The sequence below is a fragment of the Staurois parvus genome, unplaced genomic scaffold (genome assembly GCF_062004578.1).
Source record: "Staurois parvus isolate SC_StPar_1 unplaced genomic scaffold, SC_StPar_1.0 ptg000045l, whole genome shotgun sequence".
NCBI lineage: Eukaryota > Metazoa > Chordata > Amphibia > Anura > Ranidae > Staurois > Staurois parvus.
Window position 1 is genome coordinate 2,453,177 of NW_028317841.1, and position 26,406 is coordinate 2,479,582.

Consider the following 26,406-nt stretch of genomic DNA (forward strand, 5'->3'; position numbering starts at 1 on the left):
ATAACTAAAAAACTAGTGATTTGTGAGGGGTGGGTAAGGAAAAGTTTTTTTTTTCTTTTAAGTGGAGCTTGAAAAGACAACTGTGCCTTTGGGACCTTGTTTATGGGCTTGAAGGGTCAAATGCAGTATGCATTTGAAACCAGCATGAGATGCTTGTGAAAGCATTTACAATTAATTGCGGATGTAACTGACCTGCGGTGTACCTGCTTCAGCTGTTTTTGCATTCCCTTAGACATGTATGGGAAGAAACGCAGCTCTGAAACTAAATAAAGTATTCCCATACAGGCCCTTAATAGTTGAACAAAAATAGCAACCTCCCTGATCAATTTATAATTAGCCTAGTCTTAGTCCGTAGGGTTCAATATTTCATTTTCCCACTCTTTGCAGCTATGACAGCTTCAACTCTTCTGGGAAGGTTGACCACAAAGTTGAGTGTGTCTATGGGAATGTTTGACCATGCTTCCAGAAGTGCATTTTTGAGGTCAGGCACTGATGTCGGATGAAAAGGTCTGTCTCGCAGTCTCTGATTTAATTCATCCCAAAGGTGTTCTGTTGGGTTGAGGTCAGGATTCTGTGCAGGCCAGTCAAGTTCTTCCATCCCAAACTTGCTCATCTATGTCTTTATGGACCTTGCTTTGTGCACTGGTGTGCAGTCATGTTGGAACAGGAAGGGACCATCCCCAAACTCTTTAGCTATTGACTCAACAGACAGTTGTTGACTTCTGTGCACTATACACTTCAGCATTCGCTGACCCCGCTCTGTCATTTTACATGGCCTGCCACTTTGTGGCTGAGTTGCTGTTTTTCCCAGTTGCTTCCACTTTGTTATAATACCACTAACAGTTAACCGTGGAATATTTAGTAGCAAGGAAATTTCATGGATGGACTTATTGCACAGGTGGCAACCTATCATGATACCACACTCGAATGGAGCGCGCGGAGGCGGGGTTCTGGGAGGACATCTACTTGACGCTGCCTCAGAATTGGATGACCGTGCTGTAGCCATCTTTTGGCTATAGCAAGGTTGGCAAGTGGTTAATATTGAGTAATAGTGTAACAGTTAAAGAGGAAAGATTTTAGAGTGTGACACATTTTGCTCACACTTTTATTGTTCCTTGTTTTTCAATCACACGATTTTATGGAAATGTGTACTGAGGAATCATGGAGGTTGCAATTGCTGACGTCTTCTGAAAAGTGCTAGTTGTTTGACTGTCACGTTGAATCAATCATGTTAGTCACTGATGCAGAACAGGTATGCAGATCCAGAGCTATGAATTCGTTCTGACTTTCTTTATATCTGTAGTTGGTGGTGGTGGGGGGGGGGGGGGCGCATGACGCACACGTAAAAAAAAATTGCATTTAGTTATTTTTTTTTTTTAAGTAGCCTGCAGAGCATTGCACCCGCAATCAGCAGATCATGGGTGCAATTTCAGGCTCCTGCATAACTGTCTGCCTGTACCTCATATGGGCAGGCAGTTACCTGAGAGCAGGAAGCTCAATGAACTACGAGAGCGCTCACCAGTGCTCACCACCAGTTCATTAAGAACTACAAGCTGTCAGCCGCAATGGCTGACGGTACATTTAGGCATCCATTCACAGAAAACTGTGAATGAATGTCGCAGCCGTGTGGGCGGAGTTTTATTTTCAAACTATGACAGCAGGTGCTGGGAGAAGATCCCTCATCTGCTGACATGGGGGTGGGGATAGAAGCTGCAGCTGCTGGAACATGTAACATGTTTCAAAAGGTGGACTTATCCTTTAAATGGATTGTTCATGACTTTCTATTGATCACTAAACTTCTAATCAATTTTTGTAGAAACTTTTTTAATTTTAAATTTCTATATAGTTTAAGCACTTGCCCTCCAGAGGATTTACCCCACTTCCTGACCAGTCCATTTTTTTGCCTTACGGCACTGCGTTACTTTAACTGATAATTGTGCAGTCATGCAATGCCGCACTTAGATGAAATTTACGTCCTTTTTTTCCCACGAATTGAGATTTCTTTTGGTGGTATTTGATCACCGCTGCATTTTTTATTTTTTGCGCAATAAGCAAAAAAACTGACAATTTTGAGAAAAAAAACAATACTTTTGACTTTTTGCTATAAAACATGTCCAGTAAAACAATTTAAATAATCAATTTTCATCATATATTTAGGCCAAAATGTATTCTGCTACTTGTCTTTGCTAAAAAAAAAATCCTAATACATGTAAATTAATTGGTTTACGTGAAAGTTATAGCGCTTACATATGGTGGTATAAATACTGGGATTTTTTGTTTTTCCCTACTAGTACTGGTGGCGATCAGTGTCTTTTAGCGGGACTGTGGTGGGCATTCTGACACTGGGGGGGAACTTACTTGGAGTCACTGACATCCCCAGTGACACCAATACAGTGATCAGTGCTAAAAAAGAGCCAACTGAGGAAGAAGTTGTGTCCTCGAAACGCGTTAGCCAGTTGGTCATCCAGGGTTCCATCGTATGGACTCAGATGTTGTTTGGATCATACATCTTGTTCAGTTTGACATGCCTGTGTTATTATGTCCATTGTGAGTATGATACATATTTTGTTTCTTCAATAAATTAAACGATAATGCACTAGGTCGGTGCGCCCTTTTTCTGTTTCTCCATTTGTATCCACTGTACTAATGGCACTGGGCAGGAAGGGGTTAATGTGTGGGGCGATCAAAAGGTTAACTGTGTGTAGGGAGTGTTTTACTAGGGGTTGGAGGGTGTGTGCTTCACTGTAAGCACACTGATCAGGATGGCTGTTCTGTGCATAGCCATCCACAGCAGTGTGCCCAGGCTGACAGGGAGGAATACTGTAAACAAAACAGTCTTCCTCCCCGTCGGTGATTGTCGGTAATCACCGGGCACAGGCGGGTAATCACTGGCCGGGACCCGGTGATTGACATCTGCGGCTACGAATGGTGGCGCAGGTAGGGCGCGTATGCCCCCTACCCGGAAGTGCAAAATCATGTATATATACATGATTTTGTGCACCTGTGCCACCGTGTAGCAGTATATCTGCTATACAGCGACGGGTAAGCTGTTAAGGTTATTTTAAAGTCTATAATTGTATTTTTTTTAAATAGCAAACAGGTTTATACAGAACAGCCTCAACCCTCCTCTTTTAGGGTCCCCCGCTGGCGATTCTGGCTCCTCCTATTCTCAGGGTGCCAACACAGGAAGCCACTTTCTATTCTGGCACACCTGTATGTTTGATCCCAAGCCCCGGTACCTGTGTCCATTGACACAGACAGTGAGGCTCATCCCCACCCCCTGCACCCTTGTCAGAGGATGTCACTGACAGCATCCAGAACTAATGGCTCCCTCTGCTCTCAGCCAAGCCTGTGAAAGTGGGGAGAAGAGGAGAGAACCGCTGCAGATGGGCACTACACTGGATCAAATGAGGGCTCTGGTAAGCATCAGAGGAGTGATACTTTAACCTAAACATGTTTACCTTAATGCAAGGAATACATTACGGGGCCGACATTCCTTCTGCTATAAGCTCATGGTCACTTCAGTAACCTTTAACTTATAGCAGACTCTGCTGAACAAACTGATAGCTCTGAGAAGTGGCTAACAAGCCACTGATCATAGCTATGTACCTAAAATGCGCACCAACCCCCCCTAAAGAGAAGCTGTGTTTAGCTGCAAGGGAATGCACAGATGTTTTGTGCATTCTTGTACAGGCACTCCTATCCATATCAATATCAAACCCCTCCTAGGCACCAACAGTCTCCTCAGCACTCCATCTTCCACCTGACTCCTGTCAGCATGACTCTCCCATATTTATAGGCCAGTCCATTACTTTATGAGGGCCTCCAAACCTAGGATTGGCTGGACTCTCCATGAATATGCAGATTAGGCCTCCATCCCTTCCTTCTTACTGACTTCCGGAAGGTTCTATGGTCCTCCAGACTCAGGAGGAGGTGATAGAGCCACAACCTGTTGAGTCATCCAGCTGACCTGCAATAACCCGACCTTAATCATATGACTCACATGTAATGGAACCAGACCCAGACTGCACTAGGGTATTTCCGTTAGACTCCCGCTTCCCTGTACGAACACAAATCCACGGACACCACCGCTGGCCATACAGGAAATAAGACAGCACCAGACTCTTCTTAAGACAGGAAGTCAACTGCTTTATTTTAACACAAACAGAAGATATATACACAGGGTGGGGAAATACAACCAGGACCAGGAAACACATCAGCAAGCCGTCCCCTCAGGGGGAACGGCTGCTGGTAACACCCCCCACCAAACCAAGACACACAATAAAACAATGGAACAACCACATGGCATTAGACAATACAGGAACACATGCATCCCATAATAGTTTGCTGGCCAGCAAGACACAATAGAACAATGGGATGCAGCATGTGGCAGTGAACAATGGACATTCCACCCGGTACCCCCTAACAGGCACAGGGTGGCTTACACATAAGAGGAACATGAGCTGAGACAGGGGTCCCCCCACCCCCAAAAGTCACTCCCGTCACATATTGACTTCCGGAAGGTTCTATGGTCCTCCAGAGTCAGGAGGAGGTGATAGAGCCAAAACCTGTTAAGTCATCCAGCTGACCTGCAAAAACCCAACCTTAATCACATGACTCGCACAACTACCAAGAGTCATAAACAATGATTTTGCCTGTAGTATACTAAGCTATCCTAGTAGCACACTAGAGGGTGCTACATATGCTTACCGCTGGCGGGAAGGAGTTAAGCTGCAATAGGCAGCAGACAGGGGTGTTTACATGCTGCGGTCATGACATTTTTGCGCCCGCACAGGGTACGCGGAAAGGAGTTAAGCTGAAATTGGCAGTGGACAGGGGTGTTTACATGCACGCAGTTCTGGTGTGTTTGCCAGCAAAAAAAGGGGTAGACAAGGGGGTAAGGAGCTGTTGCATCGCATCCTCACTGTCAGTAGCCTCTGAAGCGCAATCTGAACATGAATCGGGCTTCAGAGAAAAAGGAGATTTAAACACATTTCTAAATCTACCCTAATAAGCTGTATGGAAACCTAGGATGATTTATGTCTGTATCTCAAGAGGCTGCAAGAAGAAGATTCATGCCAATTTTACCCTTTAGCTGAAACCAGATTGAATGTCGGAAGAAGAAAAAAAGGGTAAGAAAAAATATAAAAAACCCCCAAAAGTTTACATTTTTAATTTGTTTAACCACTTCCAGTCCATACACTTTTACCCCCTTCCTGTCCAAGGCAATTTTCAGCTTTCAGCTCTATCACACTTTGAATGACAATTGCATGGTCATGCAACACTGTACCCATATGAATTTTTTACATTTTTTTGAGACAGATAAAACTTTATTTTGTTGGTATTTATTCACCGCTGGGATTTTTATTTTTTTTGCTATGTAAATGAAAATGTCCAAAAATTTTGAAGAAAAGTGTTTTTCTTTTTAAAATTTTGCAAATAAATAATATTTCATCATAAATCTTGGCCAAAATGTATTCCGTTATCTTTTTAGTAAACAAAAAAAATAAGCCAAATTAGTTTATAACCAAAAATTATAATTTTTAAACATTTCTTTTTACATTTTTTTTTTTTTTTTTTATTATTATTTATTTTTTTTATTTGTTTATTTATTTTTTACATACTGTCACCCTAGCAGTACAGTGTCACTATGGTTACACTGTACTACTTTTGGGGGGTGATGAAGATTTTTTTTTTTTACACTGATTGCTTTTACACCCATATAGGATGTAAAAGCAATCATTTCTCTTTCTCTCTGTCTGCATTCTTGCAGCCATTGAGAACTACTGATTGAGCTGTGATTGGGCACAGCTTGTCACATGGTATAAGGCTGTTGTGAATAGCCTTGTACCATGTAACCTCTGTGATCATTCACAGATTTCACACGTAGTAAGCAATGATGTCAGAAGTGACATCTTGCTTACTACTTTGGATGTGATCACTGATTGGCCAATCAGTGATCACATGATCGGGACCTCGTACAGAGGTGCCGTCCGACGATCCGTGTTTCACTGTGTCCGGAGGACACAGCGGGCACCGGATCGCGGTGCTGCGCGCTCCCGGGGAGCGCACACAAGGAGGGTGCAGGGAGGCCGTTTATAAACGATTATAAACAATTGTCAGTTAAAGTAAAGCAGCACTGTAACTCAAGAAATTGCCTGGTCAGGAAGGGGGGTAAATCCTCTGGAGGGCAAGACTGGGTGGCATATAACAGACTTAACTACTTCTCGCCCGGCCTATAGTAAAATGAAGACCGGGTGAACCTCTCGTCCCTCCAGTAGGGTGTCATATGATGTCCTTCCCGGATCCCATTTTGCGCGTGCCTGCAGGGCCGCGCTGTGGCGAGATCTGTCACCGGCTGTGTACCTCGGCCACGGTCAATGACAGACCTGTGTACTGGCCCCATTGCTAGTACCATGTATACAAGTGTGTCTAGCTGTGAATGGTCACAGTGATCACATGCAGGGGCTGGGCCAATCACAGCCCATCTGTGTCATGTGATTAGCCATGGCCAATCACAGCTAATCACAACAAAAAAACCTGAATGAATCGATTTCATTCAGTTAAATGCTTGCTTATAGCAAAGAAATTTTATTCTATAAGCAATCAAATTGTGTAAAAAAAAAAAAAAAAAATACTGATCACTTCCGCAAAGAAGTATAATGTTACTATGGTAACATTATACTACATTGGTCATAGTGTAATATAGAAAAAAAAACTTAAATCATAAAAAAAAGAAAAAAATTTAATGAAAACAAAAAATAAAAAAAATTGAAAAAAATATACTTTTTTTTTTCATACTGTCACCAGTCAGTGTCCCTGATCACCGCCACACCATACTGCACTGGTGACAGTATGTAGAAAAATTTTGAAAATAATTTTTTGAATTTTTTAATTTTGTGAAAAATTATGACAAAAAAATTACAATATGTCAGACTGTCTACTTTGCAAAAAGGGGTCATTTTGGGGGTATTCGTACTGCCCTGCCTTGTTAGGGCTTCAAGAAATGAGATAGGCCATCATATATACATCAGATATGATCAATTTTCAATGATTGGTGTCATAGCCTGTAGACTAACGCTTTCACACAGATCAAATAATATACACTGATTTAGGTTATTTTCACCAAAGAAATGTAGCAGTATAAATTTTGGTCAAAATGTATGAAGACAAATGATTGTACTGTACTGACATTTTTGGGCCTCAAGAAATTAGATTGGCTGTCAATACTTCAGGATTGATCAATTTTCAGATATATCCCATAATTTGTGAACTCTATAACTTTCATACAGACTAAATAAATACTGATTTGGGTTTTTTTCACCAAAGAAATGTAGCAGAATACATCTTGGCCTAAATTTATGAAGAAGAAATATTTATTTGCAAACTTTTATAACAGAAAAAAAAGTGTTTTTTTTCAATATTTCCGGTCTTTTTTTGTTAATTTAGCAAAAAATGAAAACCCCAGTGGTGATTAAATACCACCGAAAGAAAGTTCTAGTTGTGTAAACAAAATTATAAAATTTTAGTTTGGGTACAGTGTTGCATGACCACGCAATTGTCATTCAAAGTGTGAGAATGCTGAAATCTGAAAATTGGCCTGGGCAGGGAGGGGGTAAAAGTGCCCGGGATTGAAGTGGTTAAGGAACAAACCAATCGGGCGGGTTACGCTGATATCCGACAGATACAATGTAACAATTTATATCGTAACTATTTGCAGCTTTCAGGACCGACTTATTACAATAAAACCATTTTTTACATTGCACTTAACAGCGAAAAAACAAAAATCTCCCAGTTAAAGCAGACTGTCAAATAGACAAAATTACACTTTATCCACCTGCCCTCCAGAGGATTTACCCCCCCCCCCCCTTCCTGACCAGGCCATTTTTTGCTTTACGGCACTGCGTTATTTTAACTGACAATTGCGCGGTCATGCAATGCTGCGCCCAATTGAAATTTATGTCCTTTTTTCCCCTCAAATGGAGATTTATTTCGGTGGTATTTGATCACCTGTGCAGTTTTTATTTTTTGCACTATAAACAAAAAAAGACTGACAAGTATGAAAAAAACCCCCAATATTTTGACTTTTTGCTATAAAACATATCCAGTAAAAAATTTAAAAAATCCAATTTTGTCATAAATTTAGGCCAAAATGTATTCTGCTACGTCTTTGCTAAAAAACAAATCCCAATATGTGTAACTTAATTGGTTTGTGTAAACGTTATAGCATCTACAAATGGTGGTATATATACTGGAATTGAAAAATTTTTTGTATACCAGTAATGGCAGTGATCAGCGACTTATAGCGGGACTGCGGCAGGCACTCCCTTCTGACACGGGGGGGGGGACTGACTAACTGCCACTAACATCCTAATGACACTAATACCAGTGATCAGTGCTAATAAAAAGCACTGACACTTTATTAATGGCACTGGGCAGGAAGGGGTTAACATCTGGGCAATCAAAGGGTTAACTGTGTGCTGTTTTTTACTATGCATGCATGCTGCTTTGTATTGCTCTGTTATGCTGAGCAATACAAAGCAGCATGCTGGTGCTGACAGGGAAGAGATCTGTATTGTTTACATACAGACCTCTACCTTGTCAGTTTTTCTTGATCACGGGGAATCTCCGGCCAGGACCTGATGACCGACAGCTGTAGCCACCAATGGTGGCGCACGCACACCCCCTACCCGGAAATGCAAAATCACATATATATGTGATTTTGGGTAGCCCTGCCACCCTGTACCAGTAGTTCTGCTATAGGGCGGTCGGAAAGCGGTTAAAGCGTGACATGCTTGGTATCTATTTACTCGGCGTAACATCGTCTTTTATATTTTACATAAACCTGGGTTATGAATTGTGTCTTTTTGCAATAAAATTCAAAAAAATTTATTTTTTCCCAAAAATTGCATTTGAAAAACAGCTGAATACTGTGTGACATAAAAAATGCAAAAAATCACAAATTTATTCCTTTGCTTTAAAATATATATATATGTTTGGGGGTTCTAAGACATTTTCTAGCAAAAAAAAAATACATATTTTAAAATGTAAACAAAAAGTTCCAGAAATGGCTTGGGGCTCAGACACAGATGTAGATAGTAGCTCAGTCCAGGGCATGCCCCCCTCCAATACACGTTATAACCAATGGAGACCTCAGCCGGCTGTGTATGCCGAACACATGACAACAGCAATTCTAACTTTCCCTCCCGCATTCCCTCCAGCAGAACACAGCCCATAACCGTCACACGGCCGCTCTCCGCCAATCACAGCCCTTTTTTCATGCACTTTGCTGGATGCAGACCTAGCGATACGCTTGATGATTGGCTACACATACCCTGTAGAGTGATTGGCGGTGAATGATAGGATGGGCGGTGCTGAGAGCAGCCGGGAAGTGTAGTGTTGTTGGATGGTGTAGATGGAAGCAGTCAGTGTTGGTGATCTATAAGAGTGGGGATCACATGGTACACGTGACAGGTAGGTGATCCGCCCGCCCGCTGCTGGGACCATCTCCCATTGTCTTTTCTTCTCTCCACCATTCTATGGTATGGGCTCAGCAGCCAGCTTTCAGCTTCTGTAGTAGACATGCTGAGACCTGTGGTTCCTCCATAGACTTCCTAATCTCTATCAGAATCCCATATACGCTGAGACAGGTTCATGGCATTTCAATTGCGTGATTTCACTCTTTTTAAATCTATGACAAAAGAACACCGTGTTTGGCCTTCCTGTGATGGGGTGACAACTGTCTACCAGCTGTGCTCCTCTGTGGTCACCCTGTCACCTGCATCCCTGCTGGCAGTGCTGACACTCATCCTATGGGCACATTGTGCCCTTACCAATGTCTAGTCCACAGGAATGGTATGTGCCCGGCATTGGTGTGAGTTCATATAGACTGGAAGTGGGTTTAAGAGGCTGGAGGAGATCAGTGCTGGGATGAAACAAAGGTGAACATGGCATTTTAGGAAAAAATGGCAGTTGCTTTTGGTTTACCAGGGAGATAACAAAGTGTCCTGATGCAGTAAGACTGTTCACACCAGAACATGGCACGGGAAACATGCCATCCATGTGCCTTGGGATCTGCAGCGGGTGTCATTGTTAACACCCCAAGCACAGTGCGTTTTCCTGCACCGGATTGCATGGAATAAATGTACCACGTGATCTGGTTGAAGCGTGTCTCCAAAAGTAGTGCATGCATTACTTTTGGGGCTGTGCACTGTGTTTTGAGCCCATTCAAAATGAATGGCCTTGAATCGCACCGCACTGAATCACGTGAATCAAAGAGGAAGACACTGTACGTTCCTGTGCAATTGGTAGTGTGAACCAAGCCTGAAGGTATAGGATCTGTGCACCACCCTAACAAAGCACATAGATCTGTCACAGGTCTACCCACACTATCTGCACCAGCTTCTAATTCAGAGTTGGCTCCGCTACTAATTGGTAAAGGGACTGCAGCAAAATCTGCCACTAGAAAGGATACAGAATGTGGGGTGTCTGCAGACAGCTCCGGTGCCTTTTTCTGCCAATGCTGTGAACACACTACACAGGCAGAACCTGCATATAGACTGGGGACGCCTCCCCTCCCCCCACTTGTCCGCAGCTCCGCACAGTGCTCCCCTAGCCTTTGTCCGCAGCTCTGCACAGTGCTCCCCTTGTCCGCAGCTCCGCACAGTGCTCCCCTAGCCCTTGTCCGCAGCTCCGCACAGTGCTCCCCTTGTCCGCAGCTCCGCACAGTGCTCCCCTAGCCCTTGTCCGCAGCTCCGCACAGTGCTCCCATAGCCCTTGTCCGCAGCTCCGCACAGTGTTCCCCTTGTCCGCAGCTCCGCACAGTGTTCCCCTTGTCCGCAGCTCCGCACAGTGCTCCCCTAGCCCTTGTCCGCAGCTCCGCACAGTGCTCCCCTAGCCCTTGTCCGCAGCTCCGCACAGTGCTCCCCTAGCCCTTGTCCGCAGCTCCGCACAGTGCTCCCCTAGCCCTTGTCCGCAGCTCCGCACAGTGCTCCCCTAGCCCTTGTCCGCAGCTCCGCACAGTGCTCCCCTAGCCCTTGTCCGCAGCTCCGCACAGTGCTCCCCTAGCCCTTGTCCGCAGCTCCGCACAGTGCTCCCCTAGCCCTTGTCCGCAGCTCCGCAGAGTGCTCCCCTAGCCCTTGTCCGCAGCTCCGCACAGAGCTCCCCTAGCTCTTGTCCGCAGCTCCTCACAGAGCTCCCCTAGCCCTTGTCCGCAGCTCCGCACAGAGCTCCCCTAGCCCTTGTCCGCAGCTCCGCACAGTGCTCCCCTAGCCCTTGTCCGCAGCTCCGCACAGTGCTCCCCTAGCCCTTGTCCGCAGCTCCGCACAGTGCTCCCCTAGCCCTTGTCCGCAGCTCCGCACAGTGCTCCCCTAGCCCTTGTCCGCAGCTCCGCACAGTGCTCCCCTAGCCCTTGTCCGCAGCTCCACAGAGCGCTCCCCTTGTCCGCAGCTCCGCACAGAGCTCCCCTAGCCCTTGTCTGCAGCTCCGCACAGTGCTCCCCTAGCCCTTGTCCGCAGCTCCGCACAGTGCTCCCCTAGCCCTTGTCCGCAGCTCCGCACAGTGCTCCCCTAGCCCTTGTCCGCAGCTCCGCACAGTGCTCCCCTAGCCCTTGTCCGCAGCTCCGCACAGTGCTCCCCTAGCCCTTGTCCGCAGCTCCGCACAGTGCTCCCCTAGCCCTTGTTCGCAGCTCCGCAGAGAGCTCCCCTTGTCCGCAGCTCCGCACAGAGCTCCCCTAGCCCTTGTCCGCAGCTCCGCACAGTGCTCCCCTAGCCCTTGTCCGCAGCTCCGCACAGTGCTCCCCTAGCCCTTGTCCGCAGCTCCGCACAGTGCTCCCCTAGCCCTTGTCCGCAGCTCCGCACAGTGCTCCCCTAGCCCTTGTCCGCAGCTCCGCACAGTGCTCCCCTAGCCCTTGTCCGCAGCTCCGCATAGTGCTCCCCTAGCCCTTGTTCGCAGCTCCGCAGAGAGCTCCCCTTGTCCGCAGCTCCGCACAGAGCTCCCCTAGCCCTTGTCCGCAGCTCCGCACAGTGCTCCCCTAGCCCTTGTCCGCAACTCCGCACAGTGCTCCCCTAGCCCTTGTCCGCAGCTCCGCACAGTGCTCCCCTAGCCCTTGTCCGCAGCTCCGCACAGTGCTCCCCTAGCCCTTGTCCGCAGCTCCGCACAGTGCTCCCCTAGCCCTTGTCCGCAGCTCCGCACAGAGCTCCCCTAGCCCTTGTCCGCAGCTCCGCACAGTGCTCCCCTAGCCCTTGTCCGCAGCTCCGCATAGTGCTCCCCTAGCCCTTGTTCGCAGCTCCGCAGAGAGCTCCCCTTGTCCGCAGCTCCGCACAGAGCTCCCCTAGCCCTTGTCCGCAGCTCCGCACAGTGCTCCCCTAGCCCTTGTCCGCAGCTCCGCACAGTGCTCCCCTAGCCCTTGTCCGCAGCGAGCTCCCCTTGTCCGCAGCGAGCTCCCCTTGTCCGCAGCGAGCTCCCCTTGTCTGCAGCGAGCTCCCCTTGTCCGGAGCGAGCTCCCCTAGCCCTTGTCCGCAGAGAGCTCCCCTTGTCCGCAGCTCCGCAGAGAGCTCCCCTTGTCCGCAGCTCCGCAGAGAGCTCCCCTTGTCCGCAGCTCCGCAGAGAGCTCCCCTTGTCCGCAGCTCCGCAGAGAGCTCCCCTTGTCCGCAGCGAGCTTCCCTTGTCCGCAGCTCCGCAGAGAGCTCCCCTTGTCCGCAACTCCGCACAGTGCTCCCCTAGCCCTTGTCCGCAGCTCCGCACAGTGCTCCCCTAGCCCTTGTCCGCAGCTCCGCACAGTGCTCCCCTAGCCCTTGTCCGCAGCTCCGCACAGTGCTCCCCTAGCCCTTGTCCGCAGCTCCGCACAGAGCTCCCCTAGCCCTTGTCCGCAGCTCCGCACAGTGCTCCCCTAGCCCTTGTCCGCAGCTCCGCATAGTGCTCCCCTAGCCCTTGTTCGCAGCTCCGCAGAGAGCTCCCCTTGTCCGCAGCTCCGCACAGAGCTCCCCTAGCCCTTGTCCGCAGCTCCGCACAGTGCTCCCCTAGCCCTTGTCCGCAGCTCCGCACAGTGCTTCCCTAGCCCTTGTCCGCAGCGAGCTCCCCTTGTCCGCAGCGAGCTCCCCTTGTCCGCAGCGAGCTCCCCTTGTCCGCAGCGAGCTCCCCTTGTCCGGAGCGAGCTCCCCTAGCCCTTGTCCGCAGAGAGCTCCCCTTGTCCGCAGCTCCGCAGAGAGCTCCCCTTGTCCGCAGCTCCGCAGAGAGCTCCCCTTGTCCGCAGCGAGCTTCCCTTGTCCGCAGCTCCGCAGAGAGCTCCCCTTGTCCGCAGCTCCGCACAGAGCTCCCCTAGCCCTTGTCCGCAGCTCCGCAGAGAGCTCCCCTAGCCCTTGTCCGCAGCTCCGCAGAGAGCTCCCCCAGCCCTTGTCCGCAGCTCCGCAGAGAGCTCCCCTAGCCCTTGTCCGCAGCTCCGCAGAGAGCTCCCCTAGCCCTTGTCCGCAGCTCCGCAGAGAGCTCCCCTAGCCCTTGTCCGTAGCTCCGCAGAGAGCTCCCCTAGCCCTTGTCCGCAGAGAGCTCCCCTAGCCCTTGTCCGCAGCTCCGCAGAGAGCTTCCCTAGCCCTTGTCCGCAGCTCTGCACAGAGCTCCCCTAGCCCTTGTCGGCAGCTCCGCACAGTGCTCCCCTAGCCCTTGTCGGCAGCTCCGCACAGTGCTCCCCTAGCCCTTGTCCGCAGCTCCTCACAGTGCTCCCCTAGCCCTTGTCCGCAGCTCCGCACAGTACTCCCCTAGCCCTTGTCCGCAGCTCCACAGAGAGCTCCCCTTGTCCGCAGCTCCGCACAGAGCTCCCCTAGCCCTTGTCCGCAGCTCCGCACAGTGCTCCCCTAGCCCTTGTCCGCAGCTCCGCACAGTGCTCCCCTAGCCCTTGTCCGCAGCTCCGCACAGTGCTCCCCTAGCCCTTGTCCGCAGCTCCGCACAGTACTCCCCTAGCCCTTGTCCGCAGCTCCGCACAGTGCTCCCATAGCCCTTGTCCGCAGCTCCGCACAGTGCTCCCCTAGCCCTTGTCCGCAGCTCCGCACAGTGCTCCCCTAGCCCTTGTCCGCAGCTCCGCACAGTGCTCCCCTAGCCCTTGTCCGCAGCTCCGCAGAGTGCTCCCCTAGCCCTTGTCCGCAGCTCCGCACAGAGCTCCCCTAGCCCTTGTCCGCAGCTCCGCACAGAGCTCCCCTAGCCCTTGTCCGCAGCTCCTCACTGTGCTCCCCTGGCCCTTGTCCGCAGCTCCTCACTGTGCTCCCCTAGCCCTTGTCCGCAGCTCCTCACAGTGCTCCCCTAGCCCTTGTCCACAGCTCCGCACAGTACTCCCCTAGCCCTTGTCCGCAGCTCCACAGAGAGCTCCCCTTGTCCGCAGCTCTGCACAGAGCTCCCCTAGCCCTTGTCCGCAGCTCCGCACAGTGCTCCCCTAGCCCTTGTCCGCAGCTCCGCACAGTGCTCCCCTAGCCCTTGTCCGCAGCTCCGCACAGTGCTCCCCTAGCCCTTGTCCGCAGCTCCGCACAGTGCTCCCCTAGCCCTTGTCCGCAGCTCCGCACAGTGCTCCCATAGCCCTTGTCCGCAGCTCCACAGAGAGCTCCCCTTGTCTGCAGCTCCGCACAGAGCTCCCCTAGCCCTTGTCCGCAGCTCCGCACAGTGCTCCCCTAGCCCTTGTCCGCAGCTCCGCACAGTGCTCCCCTAGCCCTTGTCCGCAGCTCCGCACAGTGCTCCCCTAGCCCTTGTCCGCAGCTCCGCACAGTGCTCCCCTAGCCCTTGTCCGCAGCTCCGCACAGTGCTCCCCTAGCCCTTGTCCGCAGCTCCGCACAATGCTCCCCTAGCCCTTGTCCGCAGCTCCGCACAGTGCTCCCCTAGCCCTTGTCCGCAGCTCCGCACAGTACTCCCCTAGCCCTTGTCCGCAGCTCCGCACAGTGCTCCCCTAGCCCTTGTCCGCAGCTCCGCACAGTGCTCCCCTAGCCCTTGTCCGCAGCTCCGCACAGTGCTCCCCTAGCCCTTGTCCGCAGCTCCGCACAGTGCTCCCCTAGCCCTTGTCCGCAGCTCCGCACAGTGCTCCCCTAGCCCTTGTCCACAGCTCCGCACAGTACTCCCCTAGCCCTTGTCCGCAGCTCCACAGAGAGCTCCCCTTGTCCGCAGCTCTGCACAGAGCTCCCCTAGCCCTTGTCCGCAGCTCCGCACAGTGCTCCCTTAGCCCTTGTCCGCAGCTCCGCACAGTGCTCCCCTAGCCCTTGTCCGCAGCTCCGCACAGTGCTCCCCTAGCCCTTGTCCGCAGCTCCGCACAGTGCTCCCCTAGCCCTTGTCCGCAGCTCCGCACAGTGCTCCCCTAGCCCTTGTCCGCAGCTCCGCACAGTGCTCCCATAGCCCTTGTCCGCAGCTCCACAGAGAGCTCCCCTTGTCTGCAGCTCCGCACAGAGCTCCCCTAGCCCTTGTCCGCAGCTCCGCACAGTGCTCCCCTAGCCCTTGTCCGCAGCTCCGCACAGTGCTCCCCTAGCCCTTGTCCGCAGCTCCGCACAGAGCTCCCCTAGCCCTTGTCCGCAGCTCCGCACAGTGCTCCCCTAGCCCTTGTCCGCAGCTCCGCACAGTGCTCCCCTAGCCCTTGTCCGCAGCTCCGCACAATGCTCCCCTAGCCCTTGTCCGCAGCTCCGCACAGTGCTCCCCTAGCCCTTGTCCGCAGCTCCGCACAGTACTCCCCTAGCCCTTGTCCGCAGCTCCGCACAGTGCTCCCCTAGCCCTTGTCCGCAGCTCCGCACAGTGCTCCCCTAGCCCTTGTCCGCAGCTCCGCACAGTGCTCCCCTAGCCCTTGTCCGCAGCTCCGCACAGTGCTCCCCTAGCCCTTGTCCGCAGCTCCGCACAGTGCTCCCCTAGCCCTTGTCCGCAGCTCCGCACAGTGCTCCCCTAGCCCTTGTCCGCAGCTCCGCACAGTGCTCCCCTAGCCCTTGTCCGCAGCTCCGCACAGTGCTCCCCTAGCCCTTGTCCGCAGCTCCGCACAGAGCTCCCCTAGCCCTTGTCCGCAGCTCCGCACAGAGCTCCCCTAGCCCTTGTCCGCAGCTCCGCACAGTGCTCCCCTAGCCCTTGTCCGCAGCTCCGCACAGTGCTCCCCTAGCCCTTGTCCGCAGCTCCGCACAGTGCTCCCCTAGCCCTTGTCCGCAGCTCCGCACAGTGCTCCCCTAGCCCTTGTCCGCAGCTCCGCACAGTGCTCCCCTAGCCCTTGTCCGCAGCTCCGCACAGTGCTCCCCTAGCCCTTGTCCGCAGCTCCGCACAGTGCTCCCCTAGCCCTTGTCCGCAGCTCCGCACAGTGCTCCCCTAGCCCTTGTCCGCAGCTCCGCACAGTGCTCCCCTAGCCCTTGTCCGCAGCTCCGCACAGTGCTCCCCTAGCCCTTGTTCGCAGCTCCGCAGAGAGCTCCCCTTGTCCGCAGCTCCGCACAGAGCTCCCCTAGCCCTTGTCTGCAGCTCCGCACAGTGCTCCCCTAGCCCTTGTCCGCAGCTCCACACAGTGCTCCCCTAGCCCTTGTCCGCAGCTCCGCACAGTGCTCCCCTAGCCCTTGTCCGCAGCTCCGCACAGTGCTCCCCTAGCCCTTGTCCGCAGCTCCGCACAGTGCTCCCCTAGCCCTTGTCCGCAGCTCCGCACAGTGCTCCCCTAGCCCTTGTCCGCAGCTCCGCACAGTGCTCCCCTAGCCCTTGTCCGCAGCTCCGCACAGTGCTCCCCTAGCCCTTGTCCGCAGCTCCGCACAGTGCTCCCCTAGCCCTTGTCCGCAGCTCCGCACAGTGCTCCCCTAGCCCTTGTCCGCAGCTCCGCACAGTGCTCCCCTAGCCCTTGTCAGCAGCTCCGCACAGTGCTCCCCTAGCCCTTGTCCGCAGCTCCGCACAGTGCTCCCCTAGCCCTTGTCCGCAGCTCCGCACAGTGCTCCCCTAGCCCTTGTTCGCAGCTCCGCAGAGAGCTCCCCTTGTCCGCAGCTCCGCACAGAGCTCCCCTAGCCCTTGTCTGCAGCTCCGCACAGTGCTCCCCTAGCCCTTGTCCGCAGCTCCGCGCAGTGCTCCCCTAGCCCTTGTCCGCAGCTCCGCACAGTGCTCCCCTAGCCCTTGTTCGCAGCTCCGCAGAGAGCTCCCCTTGTCCGCAGCTCCGCACAGAGCTCCCCTAGCCCTTGTCTGCAGCTCCGCACAGTGCTCCCCTAGCCCTTGTCCGCAGCTCCGCACAGTGCTCCCCTAGCCCTTGTCCGCAGCGAGCTCCCCTTGTCCGCAGCGAGCTGCCCTAGCCCTTGTCCGCAGCGAGCTGCCCTAGCCCTTGTCCGCAGCGAGCTCCCCTAGCCCTTGTCCGCAGCGAGCTCCCCTAGCCCTTGTCCGCAGCGAGCTCCCCTAGCCCTTGTCCGCAGCGAGCTCCCCTAGCCCTTGTCCGCAGCGAGCTCCCCTAGCCCTTGTCCGCAGAGAGCTCCCTTTGTCCGCAGCTCCGCAGAGAGCTCCCCTTGTCCGCAGCTCCGCAGAGAGCTCCCCTTGTCCGCAGCGAGCTCCCCTTGTCCGCAGCTCCGCAGAGAGCTCCCCTTGTCCGCAGCTCCGCAGAGAGCTCCCCTTGTCCGCAGCTCCGCAGAGAGCTCCCCTTGTCCGCAGCTCCGCAGAGAGCTCCCCTTGTCCGCAGCGAGCTCCCCTTGTCCGCAGCTCCGCAGAGAGCTCCCCTTGTCCGCAGCTCCGCACAGAGCTCCCCTAGCCCTTGTCTGCAGCTCCGCACAGTGCTCCCCTAGCCCTTGTCCGCAGCTCCGCACAGTGCTCCCCTAGCCCTTGTCCGCAGCGAGCTCCCCTTGTCCGCAGCGAGCTGCCCTAGCCCTTGTCCGCAGCGAGCTCCCCTAGCCCTTGTCCGCAGCGAGCTCCCCTAGCCCTTGTCCGCAGCGAGCTCCCCTAGCCCTTGTCCGCAGAGAGCTCCCTTTGTCCGCAGCTCCGCAGAGAGCTCCCCTTGTCCGCAGCTCCGCAGAGAGCTCCCCTTGTCCGCAGCTCCGCAGAGAGCTCCCCTTGTCCGCAGCTCCGCAGAGAGCTCCCCTTGTCCGCAGCTCCGCAGAGAGCTCCCCTTGTCCGCAGCGAGCTCCCCTTGTCCGCAGCTCCGCAGAGAGCTCCCCTTGTCCGCAGCTCCGCAGAGAGCTCCCCTAGCCCTTGTCCGCAGCTCCGCAGAGAGCTCCCCTAGCCCTTGTCCGCAGCTCCGCAGAGAGCTCCCCTAGCCCTTGTCCGCAGCTCCGCAGAGAGCTCCCCTAGCCCTTGTCCGCAGCTCCGCAGAGAGCTCCCCTAGCCCTTGTCCGCAGCTCCGCAGAGAGCTCCCCTAGCCCTTGTCCGCAGCTCCGCAGAGAGCTCCCCTAGCCCTTGTCCGCAGCTCCGCAGAGAGCTCCCCTAGCCCTTGTCCGCAGCTCCGCAGAGAGCTCCCCTAGCCCTTGTCCGCAGCTCCGCAGAGAGCTCCCCTAGCCCTTGTCCGCAGCTCCGCAGAGAGCTCCCCTAGCCCTTGTCCGCAGCTCCGCAGAGAGCTCCCCTAGCCCTTGTCCGCAGCTCCGCAGAGAGCTCCCCTAGCCCTTGTCCGCAGCTCCGCAGAGAGCTCCCCTAGCCCTTGTCCGCAGCTCCGCAGAGAGCTCCCCTAGCCCTTGTCCGCAGCTCCGCAGAGAGCTCCCCTAGCCCTTGTCCGCAGCTCCGCAGAGAGCTCCCCTAGCCCTTGTCCGCAGCTCCGCAGAGAGCTCCCCTAGCCCTTGTCCGCAGCTCCGCACAGAGCTCCACTAGCCCTTGTCGGCAGCTCCGCACAGTGCTCCCCTACCCCTCGTCCGCAGCTCCGCACAGTGCTCCCCTACCCCTCGTCCGCAGCTCCGCACAGTGCTCCCCTACCCCTCGTCCGCAGATCCGCACAGTGCTCCCCTACCCCTCGTCCGCAGATCCGCACAGTGCTCCCCTACCCCTCGTCCGCACATCCGCACAGTGCTCCCCTACCCCTCGTCCGCACATCCGCACAGTGCTCCCCTACCCCTCGTCCGCACATCCGCACAGTGCTCCCCTACCCCTCGTCCGCACATCCGCACAGTGCTCCCCTACCCCTCGTCCGCACATCCGCACAGTGCTCCCCTACCCCTCGTCCGCACATCCGCACAGTGCTCCCCTACCCCTCGTCCGCACATCCGCACAGTGCTCCCCTACCCCTCGCCCGCACATCCGCACAGTGCTCCCTACCCCTCGCCCGCACATCCGCACAGTGCTCCCCTACCCCTCGCCCGCACATCCGCACAGTGCTCCCCTACCCCTCGCCCGCACATCCGCACAGTGCTCCCCTACCCCTCGCCCGCACATCCGCACAGTGCTCCCCTACCCCTCGCCCGCACATCCGCACAGTGCTCCCCTACCCCTCATCCGCACAGTGCTCCCCTACCCCTCGCCCGCACATCCGCACAGTGCTCCCCTACCCCTCGCCCGCACATCCGCGCAGTGCTCCCCTACCCCTCGCCCGCACATCCGCGCAGTGCTCCCCTACCCCTCGCCCGCACATCCTCGCAGTGCTCTTCTCCCACTTGTCCACTTATCCGCGCAGTGCTCTTCTCCCGCTTGTCCACAGATCCGCGCAGTGCTCCTCTCCGCCTTGTCCAAAGATTTGCGCAGTGCTACCCCCTCCTTTGTCCACAGATTCACGCAGTGCTACCCCCACCCCTTTCTGTCCACGGATCCGCGCAGTGCTACCCCCCTTGTCCATGGATCCGCGCAATGCTACCCCCCCGTGCACAGATTTGTGCAGTGCTACCTACCTCTCCTTGTCCACGGATCCACACAGTGCTACCCCCCTTGTCCACGGAACCGCACAGTGTCCCCCCCCTTGTCCACGGAACCGCACAGTGTCCCCCCCCCTGTCCACGGAACCGCACAGTGTCCCCCCCCCTGTCCACGGAACCGCACCGTGTCCCCCCCCCTGTCCACGGAACCGCACCGTGTCCCCCCCCTGTCCACGGAACCGCACCGTGTCCCCCCCCCTGTCCACGGAACCGCACCGTGTCCCCCCCCCTGTCCACGGAACCGCACCGTGTCCCCCCCCCTGTCCACGGAACCGCACCGTGTCCCCCCCTTGTCCACGGAACCGCACCGTGTCCCCCCCTTGTCCACGGAACCGCACCGTGTCCCCCCCCTTGTCCACGGAACCGCACCGTGTCCCCCCCTTGTCCACAGAACCGCACCGTGTCCCCCCCTTGTCCACGGAACCGCACCGTGTCCCCCCCTTGTCCACGGAACCGCACCGTGTCCCCCCCCTTGTCCACGGAACCGCACCGTGTCCCCCCCTTGTCCACGGAACCGCACCGTGTCCCCCCCCTTGTCCACGGAACCGCACCGTGTCCCCCCCCTTGTCCACGGAACCGCACCGTGTCCCCCCCCTTGTCCACGGAACCGCACCGTGTCCCCCCCCTTGTCCACGGAACCGCACCGTGTCCCCCCCCTTGTCCACGGAACCGCACCGTGTCCCCCCCCCTTGTCCACGGAACCGCACCGTGTCCCCCCCCTTGTCCACGGAACCGCACCGTGTCCCCCCCCTTGTCCACGGAACCGCACCGTGTCCCCCCCCCTTGTCCACGGAACCGCACCGTGTCCCCCCCCCTTGTCCACGGAACCGCACCGTGCCCCCCCCTTGTCCACGGAACCGCACCGTGTCCCCCCCTTGTCCACGGAACCGCACCGTGTCCCCCCCTTGTCCACGGAACCGCACCGTGTCCCCCCCCTTGTCCACGGAACCGCACAGTGTCCCCCCCCCTTGTCCACGGAACCGCACAGTGTCCCCCCCCCTTGTCCACGGAACCGCACAGTGTCCCCCCCCCTTGTCCACGGAACAGCACAGTGTCCCCCCCCCCTGTCCACGGAACAGCACAGTGTTCCCCCCCTTGTCCACGGAACAGCACAGTGTTCCCCCCCCCTTGTCCACGGAACAGCACAGTGTTCCCCCCCCTTGTCCACGGAACAGCACAGTGTTCCCCCCCCTTGTCCACGGAACAGCACAGTGTTCCCCCCCTTGTCCACGGAACAGCACAGTGTTCCCCCCTTGTCCACGGATCCGCACTGTGCTCCCCACCCCTTGTCCACAGATCCTCACAGTGTTCCACCCCCCCCCACAGATCCACACAGTGCATCCCGCTTGTCAATAGATCCGCACATGTACAAGTGCTTTCTGTACCCCTATCACAGTAGTGCTAAGCTCAGTGCTGCTGTGGTGAGGGAGGGAACACATGCATGCAAGGATTCGTGGATGAGCAATACAGCAGTTCCACTCTTTAACTGTGATGAAGGGGGGCACTCAATGTACCCTCCTAACATATATGCAGGTATGCGCTGAGCACTCAGAATGCTACTTTTTTTGGCTAGGCTAGATCATTTCAGGCTAGTCCCTTTTGCAGGTATAGCTATGTAATACATTAAAAATAAGTTCCTATACTGTTTAAAATCCAGTAATACACTGTCTCACCCAGCTCTGCACATGCTCAGCTGCTCTCCATTTTTAGGTACTCTACTGTATTAAAAGTCAGTTGTAGAGGCTGATCTGCTGGACAGCCTAAAGATTATAGCAGAACTAAAGCTATTGATTTAAAGCGATTCTAAAGGTTCCTTTTTTTTTCTTGGGAAATTAACAAACATGGCTTTACTTACCTACTGTGTGCAGTGATTTTGCACAGAGCAGCCCAGAACCTCCTCTTTTCGCTTCCCCTGCAGGCTTTCCTGACTAGTGGTGCATCGAAATGAAAATTCTGGTGCCGAAATCGAAAATTCAGGATGCACTTGGCCGAAAACTGAAACCGAAATGGACAGTTTTTAAACATTCATTTATATTTTTTAGAAAAAATATATACCCCAGTTTTTTTGTAAAAGATGTTACGCCGAGTAAATAGATACCTAACATGTCATGCTTTAAAATTGTGCACGCTCGTGGAATGGCATCAAACTACGGTACTTAAAAATCTCAATGAGTGATGCTTTAAAAATTTCTACAGCTTACCAGTGTAAAGTTACAGAGGAGGTGTTTAGGCTATAATTATTGCTCTTGCTCTGACGTTTGTGGTGATACCTCACGTGTTGTTTGAACACCGTTTACACATGTGGGCGTGGCCTACGTATGTGTTCCCCACTACGTGCAAGGACGGGGGCGCTTTAGACTTTTATAAAATGTATTTATTTTTTACACTGTCCTTTTTTAAAAAAAAAAAATCACTTATTCCTATAACAAGGAATGCATGCATCCCTTGTGATAGAAATAAGTAGTGACAGGTCCTCTTTATGGAGAGATATGGCGTCAATAAGACCTCTCTCGTCTACAAGGTAAAGCATTAGATCAAAAAAAAAATATTGATCTAGTACTTTAAAAAAAAAACAAAAAACCGGAAGTGACATCGTTTCGGTCCTCCAAGGGCATAGAGTTGAGTGGAGGCCATCTTTCCTTCACTGATCTCTATGCCCAGTGCCGAGATCGTTCGGTGGTTTCTCAGGTAAGTCTGAGAACTACCAAGTGGGTGGCAAGTACCTGTATCGTTGCTTATTTTCACATCAGCCAATGGCGGATAGGGGTGTTTTCGGCTGAAACGTTTCGGCCACCGAAATTTTGGTGCACCCCTACTCCTGGCCCCTCCCTCCTGTTGGGTGCCCCCACAGCAAGCAGCTTGTAATGGGGGCACCTGCTGCTCCGTGTGGCCCCGCCCCCTCTATATCCTCATTGGCTGTGATTGATAGTAGGAGCCAATGGCTTCCACTTGCTGTCTCAGCCAGTGAGGAGGCAGAGACCTGGGAGAGCCAAGGCTGTCATTCACATCACTGGATCGTGATGAGGCTCAGGTAAGTATTGAGGGGGCTGGGGGCACTGCTGCACACAGAAGGTTTTTTTTACCTTCATGCATAGAATGCGTGAAAGAAAAAACCTTCAGCCTTTACAACCAATGTAACAATTTCAAAAAACCATTACATTCCCGGCATGCCAGGAATGCTACCTGTCACATTTGCTTGTTCTCTCAACCAAACTGTCACCATCAAATGCCTGATCATATGTGCAGCACTATGGCAGTTGAAGATCAAACAGATAGCAGCTTCCTTGGCTGAAAAGGAAGGGTTTAGTTCTGCTTTAACTGCTGTGCAGATGTATGGGCTTCAACAAAATGGCAGCCTTCAGCAAAAAAAACGGAACAATGCTGGAGGCAATTTGCAGCACACACTTATTTTGGTAGAATACTGAATAATGTGGAATGTATGTTCCTTGCTAAAGAACATTATTTTTATCATTTGTTAAGAGATAAGTTCTCCTTTAAAGGAAGCATACAAGCTCTATGCTGTATTGTATTTTGTAAAGTACTGGGCCCCTTGACTGCCCTGCAAATGTTATTATAAAGCTACCTTTTAACTGCTTAAGGACCACCCTATAGTAGATATTCTGCTACAGGGCGGCCCCTGTGTGCAAAATCGTGTGTATATATATATGTCATTTTGCATTTCCGGGTAGGGGGTGCGCGCGCCCTACCCACGCTGCCATTCGTGGCCACGAATGTCAATCACCGGGTCCCGGCTGGTGATTACCCACCGGCACCCGGTGATTAATGGTGATCACTGACAGGGTGGAGGGCTGCTTTGTTTACCAACATTCATCCTCCCTGTCAGTTTGGATACGCTGCTCTAGATGGCTGAGCACAGCCATGTAGAGCAGTGTGCTTACAGTGTGCAGTGTGCTTACAGTGAAGAAATTCAATTTTTTTAAATTTGTTTACTGGATATGTTTAATAGCAAAAAGTCCAAAATATAGTTTTTTTTCTCAAAATGGTCTGTCTTTTTTTTATAGTGCAAAAAATAGAAAACGCACAGGCAATCAAATACCACCGAAAGAAAGTTCAATTCGTGGGAAAAAAAGGACGTAAATTTCATTTGGGTGCAGTGTTGCATGACCGCGCAATTTTCAGTTAAAGTAATGCAGCACCGAAACGCAAACCGCTTCCTGACCACCCTATAGGAGAAATACTGTTACAGGGCGGCACGTGTGCGCAAAATCACATATATACATGGTTCCTGCTCCTGTGGTTTTCACGCCCCTCCCAGATAGCATTAGATTGCCTGTTCATAAACCAGTAATCACATTTAACCCCTTGATTACCAGGAACATGTTCATACTCAATAAACCTCCATTACTAGTACAGTGTTTGAACGGATCAATATCTTTGATCAGATCAGCACTATACCAGCGTTCACATTAGTATAGTATCCCCAAAAACACAGTGTTAGCGGGATCAGCCCTGGCACTTGCCAGCATCTGCGTTTAGCCCCTACACTTACCCCCCCCCTCTTCTCCCCCAGCGAGTGCGGTGTCAGTAGGTCACTGTCAGTTGATACATCGCACACAAAACCGCAGTGTTGGCAGAATCAGGCCTGATCTCTGTTAGCACTTGCCGGTAAATTTTGATGACTCTCATATGCAGCAGAGTGCCAGTACTAGGGCCGCTGTACCTTTTGGTGTACTGGCGAGCACCAGCGGCCTAGTACATCCTGGTCTTTCACATACCAGCACTGCAGTATCACTTGGTGACGTGGCGAGTCCCATAAGTGCAGTACAAGCTGGTGCGGTGGCGAGCACAAGTATTGTCCCGCAACCACCAAGAATTCTCACACAGGCCCGTAGAGCCCCTAGTATATTTCCAGATAAGCTTGCAAATTCCGATTGCCCGCCCACAAATTCTGCTGCACCCGTATTTCCCCCATTCAATGTCCAACCTGGAATTCGGGTGGAAACAGGAAATTTAACTACTCCCCTTGATTTTTTTGGAGCTGTTTTTCACGGAAGATCTGTATGCATTGATTGTGGATCAAAGCAAATTATATGCACAACAATTTATCACCGCCAACCCAAATTCAAACCTTGCCAGACCATTCGCATGAAACCCCATTACAGTTTCTGAATTTCAATTTTTTTTGGGCCTAACCCTCAACACGGGCATTACTAAAAAAAATGAATTGCGGTTGTTTTGGTCCACAGACCCGAATCATCATATGCCCGTGTTCTCTGCCGCCATGACCAGGCATAGATATGAGAGTATAATGTGTTTTATGCATTTCAATGACAACACACTCTGTTGGGGTGACCCAGAATTTGACTGGTTCCACAAAATTCGGCCCCTCGTAAATCACCTTAACCAAAAATTTGCAGCAATCTATACTCCCCAGCAAAACATTTGCGTTGATGAGTCCCTCATTCATTTTTCTGGTCGCCTTGTATTAAAACAATTTCTCCCCAGCAAGCGTGCTAGATATGGGGTCAAGATATATAAGACCTGTGAGAGGGCAACAGGCTATACTTATAAATTTCGGATTTTACGAGGGAAAAGATAGTCACGTAGAGCCCCCTGGATGCCCAGCCTACATGGGGAGCAGTGGCAAGATAGTTTGGGACTTGGTGTCATCCTTTTTCCATGTAGGGTACCACTTATACGTGGACAATTTTTATTCAAGCGTGCCACTACTTAGACATTTGTACAATCTTAGAATTGGCGCATGTGGCACCGTGCGACCTAATGTGTGCCCACCATTAGAAGTGGGTGGATGCAGGGAGGTATATTCTAATGGTGGGCATACCACACACTTTTTCTGGCAGATATTTCCACTCTTTTTTTCATTCTGACCACAGGCTGCAAAAAAAAAAGAACATAGCATATACACCCAACAAGGACCAGCGATGTACTGGTACATCACTGGACTTTGGTTATACCAAGATGATGCCTACAGCTGCAGGCATCATCCTGGTATGGTTTTTTTCAGCCGGCGATCGACTTTCATGTAAAAGCATTCCTAGTGGCTAATTAGCTGCATGATTGCTTTTACAAGCAGTGGGAGATGATGCCCTCCCCCGCTGCCTTCCACGGCCTTCTTGGGCAGTCCTGTGCCATCAGGGGAACCTGAGAATGCAGCCGGTGTTGCTGCCAGCTGACCATAGAGCTGATTGGAGACCGGAATGGTGCCAATCATCTCTATAGTCAAGCATTTCATCACATTTTTGCAGGATATAAGCAGCGCCATTTGTAAATTGGGAAAGCATCTGATCACACCGATCTTGGTTTGATTAGATAATGTAAGGGCAGAGGAGATATCTAGAGTCTGATAGACCCCAGATTTCTCAAAAATCAATATATGACAATGCCCATTGAAGTTATAGGGGATATTTGCATTCCCTTTGATAGTATTAAAAGATAGCCCCCCCCTTCCCCCTCGCACATGTGCGCAGTGACCCTGTGCCGGTATGTAAACAGCGATTGCACCATGCATGTGAGGTATCGCGGGGAACATCAGATCAAGGGCAGGAATTCTAACACTAGACCTCCTCTGTAAATCTAAAATGGTAGCTTGTAAAGGCTGTTAAAGCGTTGCCTATGGATATTAAAAATGTGTGCAGTTTGTCGCCAT

The 26,406-nt window shown here is 52.7% G+C and overlaps 1 protein-coding gene across 1 annotated transcript in view; it reads left to right on the forward strand.

The window, feature by feature from the left end:
• Positions 1–9,374: 9,374 nt before the first annotated feature.
• RTTN (rotatin) overlaps positions 9,375–26,406 on the forward strand; it is a 326,182-nt gene continuing 309,150 nt past the window's right edge. The window contains exon 1 of the mRNA XM_089664026.1: positions 9,375–9,474. The gene's annotated coding sequence lies outside the window, so the exon portion shown is untranslated. The remainder of the gene's footprint in view (positions 9,475–26,406) is intronic.